This window comes from Scatophagus argus, chromosome 3 (assembly GCF_020382885.2).
Source record: "Scatophagus argus isolate fScaArg1 chromosome 3, fScaArg1.pri, whole genome shotgun sequence".
NCBI classification, from domain to species: Eukaryota; Metazoa; Chordata; class Actinopteri; family Scatophagidae; genus Scatophagus; species Scatophagus argus.
Window position 1 is genome coordinate 15,214,400 of NC_058495.1, and position 5,074 is coordinate 15,219,473.

Below are 5,074 nucleotides of genomic sequence, written 5' to 3' on the forward strand. Positions count from 1 at the left end.
TAGTTTGTTATAGAGGAGCAATATAAGTGAAATGAATACAACAACAATGAAAAAAGAAATAAAACATATGCTGTGCATTCACATTCACTGATGAAAATATAAAAATGATTCATCTATGTGCAGATAGACCAGTAATGTTTTTTTTTGGGGGGGGGGGGTTGTCCACTGTTTCCTTCAAGCCTTCCTCACTAACACTTCCTCTGTCACACTCTCCCTCAAAAACACATTCCAGCCTCTGGGAATGCTCGACTGATTGTGTGTGTGTGTGTGTGTGTGTGTGGTCTGTTCAGCGTGTCAAAGTAACTTCTCTCACGTGAAGCACACACACACACACCCATCTGTTTGTCTGTGCTGTGCAATAGACATAATCTTATTGCTTCATATTTATTTTAACAGAGATGTACATATAACCAAAATTTTCTGCTCCTGTTGAGCAAAAGCCCAATTACAAGTGTACTTTTTATGAGCTCAGTATGTGGCATTGTTTGTTTTATTGTGCAGCGTGTGTTCATTATCCTGCAAAAATAACTTATTTTGAAATTCACGTCATTATTTTTGACACTAACCAGTCGAGCGAACGCAGACTACTGTTGCTGACTACTGTCTGTCAAGCGCAAAGAGAGGTTAAACGTTTATGTATAATGTTTATAATGGGAAGCAGGTGTAAACATGTAAGGTAAATAAGCACAGCTTTGCTTGGGAACAGCATTTTTTTTTTCACTTAACAAACTTGTGCTGCTTTTCCTGCATATCTTTGAAATGTTAACTTCTAAAAGTGATCTTTTCCTTTTCCCTCCTTAGGCCCACTTGTGTATGTTGGACCCCTGTTTGTTGTCTTTCTCCCTCTGTTAGCCCTGCTGACCTTGAACCCCTCACTGACAGTTTCGGTGACCGAGCCCCTCACTCACACATGAACTCCCTGAACCCTTCCACGCCATTCATATCCACTTTCCTCCTCGCACACAGCCTCCCCTTCCTCCCAAACAACAGCTCACACCAACAGCGGTGCACCCCCACGCCACTGATGTTGTCGTGTGGGCGTGTGTGTGTGTGTGTGTGTGTGTGTGCGTGCGTGTGCGTTGCTTGTTAGCTGAAGGGTGGAAGGGTGGTATTTCCTCTTGTGCCGTTGTCCTTCAGTAGGTTGGTAGTCGTAGCTGTTTAGTTGTTTTATGCTGACGTTTTGAGTTGAGACCGGCTTTTGTTTCTGATTATTTACCGTGCAGGTAACAATAAAAAGAAAAACCAAGATTTAACACCAAAGAGGACCAGATGAAGTCTCAGTATTTCTAAATATTTGAATGTTGGGTTTCACTCCCACATCGAAGTGGTAACAAAGTAAACCAAAAAAAAAAAAAATCATCCAATACACCATCTCTTCTATCTCCAAATTAACACCTACAGGCAACTTACAAGTACATATATGCACATACAAACGCACACACACACACACACACACACACTCTACCTTACAACCCTGGAGGTAATACGGCCAGAACACTTGGGATGGAGGGGGCTGGGTTACTTAGCAACGAGCCTGTTGACGTCCAAACAATGTTCATGTCGTCAAAGCGGCTGGTTGTGCCAGACTGAGGCTCCTCTGAGTGCAACAATGTCACTGGTGTGTTCCCAAATGCAGACAGAGGAACAGCCCACAGACGGGCTGCAAGACTGAATGAAACAGAGACCAAAACAAAGTGGCTACAGCGCTGATTCACAGAAATGCTGTTCAAACCGCTGTATCTGTCATTTCACAGCCCACAGAGAGGGTTTGCAGCGCTAGCAGCTTAAGTGGGCAGAGGACAAAGAAAGAGGATTTACTCTTAGGGGACTGGTCAAATTTGGTTAGTTCTACAAGTGCTTTTTGTTTTTAAAGAAACTTTTTACACTAAAATATGGTTTGCTTTTTTTTTTAGGTAAAATCTAGACAGATTATGTTCAGGGTTTAATCTTCTACATTGTGAGCTGCTGTTTTTGGATCTGTTTTGCAAACTAACTTAAATTTTGAGGACTGGCAATATCATCCAGCTCAGCTCCCTCATTTGAATAAAGGTGCATATGGTGAGAGGAAGTCGGTCCTGCCCATCAGTTGTACAGGAATCAAAGTGCACTGATGGTGGTTATCGGTGCTCTTCGTTAGAAAAGTGTTTGCTTATTATGTGCGCACTTTAAAAGATAAATAGATATAGTTCTTCTTTTATCCCTAAAGAAAAACTGCAGAAAAATCTAAAATATGTGATTAATGCAATTTCTTGTAGGTTATTTTTTGTTTGTTTGTTGTTTTTGCATGCTGCACCATACATGATAAAATTATATTTTGTGCTATTCATAAAGAGCAGTCAATGGCACACACAGAGGTGGCGAGCATATGACTTGTAAGTTGCATAATTCAAGCTGGCTGAGATATCAAGAGGGGCAGAAATGCTTTGCAGTGTATTTAATACCCACTGCTTTGTAGTGTAACCAGTGCTGATTATTTTGAATGCTGCTGCATTTCAGGCATCAGGTTTCAGCTGCCATCTGTGTTGGGATACATCTCCAAGCCAGTTACAAGCACACGGAGAAAGTGAAAAGGCATTTAAATATAGCAGAGGTAGATAAGAAGCCAGAGTCACAGAGTAGGCAGTCATGGATACGATGTGAACGGTAACTTCAGGACACTGCTTGTTCACACTCTGATGGCAAATGTTTAGGTTTAGTACCCACAGTGTGTGTGTGTGTGTGTGTGTGTCTGTTGTTTAACAGCCTTCCTGTGACCTTCAGAGGAAACTGCAGGACAAAATCATGGGGGGCACCAGATGCGCCAGTCCTACTTCACTACACCATGACCAGTCCACATCACTGCATCATGCTGATGTTTATTTTAGACCATTTACAAACCGTTATCTCTGCAATAGGCTGTTCTTAGCTGGTGGTCCCCTTTTTGCCCTCAAGATTTTTTGTCACTCTTTCTGATACAACGTCTGTCACACTGCTTTGCATCAGTCTTGGGCTACATAATTTATCACGTCATGTTAATGAAAGAGATGATGTCTTGCATGGGAGGAAAGCAGCAGGATCACCAGCAGCGTGATCTGTAGGGCAGAACTGAATCAAACCATATGATCAACTTCTTCTTCTTTTATGCATAAGACATGGCAAAATCCCACAGAAAATTTCAAGTGTGGACACCAAGTCCAAGCTATAGTATTAGTCTACTTAAATGACAAAGCAGTATTTTTTTTCTTACAAGTTTAGTTACTTGTAATTATTACCTGTTACAAATGATTAAGGAACTTTAGATAAAAGTACAGCTTTTTGAGCTTGTCAGTAGATCAAATATGCAAATATAGGCTGTTATTACAGACATCACAGATGCATACCAGCTGTCTATTTGCAGGGCAGTTGGCTGTGGCAGGTTTCCAGTCATGACAAGAAGTGGACCTTATTGGTACAAGGTTTTCTCCGCACGCGAACAACATTTCTTAACATGCAATCTGTAAGCACAATGCTGATCTTGTTATGTTTTTCTAACTTCTTTTTTTTTATTTTAAAGGTACTGATGAAATAGTGGAAAAAAGAAACCATGGTGAAGGAAAACCTTAATAATGACTTTATGATTCTATTTTTTTCCTCCATGTGCCGATATGAAGATTTTAATGGTTGAGCAGGTCTGAGACACCAATCTTTTCAGTTATAGACGTGTGTGTGCTATTTGCAGCAATGAAGTGTTTAATAATTAGCACAGTGTTGATTAGGTTCCATATATTTGTGCTGCTTCTGTGATGTAAACATTGGCAGTCTAGCGTCTAGTCTAGAGAGTCAGCTCAGTGGCAAATTAGATTCAACTAAACAGGGATTTAATATATTAAATGGGAAAGTGTTCATATTTTATGGTACAAATAAAACCGTTTGAACAAGTCAAAACAGCAAAGCATTGTGATGCAATCTTTGCATTTGGAAGTGCTCCATATGCAGCAAGGACTGGCTTTGATTAGGCTCGATTAACTGTCCGAGCCACATTTAAATCAAATTAATTATTTACTGAAGGAATTTTAGTCCAACAGAATTCACAGCTAGGTCTTAATGTTGGATGAATGTTTGTATGGCAAAGTTCTACAACAAGGTTTAAAGAGTGCTTAGCAATCAGTACAAACAAACACAGAGAGAAGATTGCGCAAAACCAAAGATACACACAGTTTGATGGGATTATGAGGTGATAGAGTTTTTCTACACTGACACCATGCCCTTATCACAGGTAATGCATCGAAATGCTGTCATCAGCATAGATCTACACACATTTCATATTAAAAAGGAGGCAAAAAATATGAGTTGAAAAACATGTCAAAGTGAAATTGTCTGGCATGATCCTTACTCTCTCTTGGAAGTTTGTAGTTTTAAAATTAGTCTTAATTAGTTTTTCCACTTATTTTGACTGCGATTATTTTTCCCTCCCTAAACTCAGCTGTTTTTAATATAAATAAGAACATGACCGCTGACGTTTGTTTTCATGTAAAGTTGATCTTAAACAAACAAACAAAAAAAAAGTATAAATAAATCAATTAAATAAGGAAATTGTTACTTTCTGGGGAGACTTAAAATACTTTAGTGGTAGTCAGTAGTACATTTTTAGGATACTGTAAATATATATAGCCCATGATTATATCATATCATATAAGATATTGGGTGTAGTTTAGGGTTTTTGTTGCAGTATTTCGATACAGGTATTTACGTTTCATATATGATTGCTGTTAAAGGTGACAAGCTTAATCTCTCCAATGAGGTGGCGTGAGGTCAAGGACTGGATTTAGGACCCCCCACCAAGACAAAAACACATGGTTCACCGTAACCTGATTTTACAAGCGTTTTGTTTTAAGAGTCACAGTTTTGAGAAGCTCCTTTTCTACTCGTTCTTCCACACATGTATCCCCCGGTGAGAGAAATAACAGTGGGCGGTCAACGAAGTTTGGCTAATCTCCCTCTTCTCCGTGGACCCCCCCCCCACTGAAGGACCCCTGAATTAGCCCAAGGGGCCAGCAGCAGGGGCCCCCGTCCTGCTGCCGTCCTGCAGCAGCAGCACCACTCGCAGTCAAGCAGC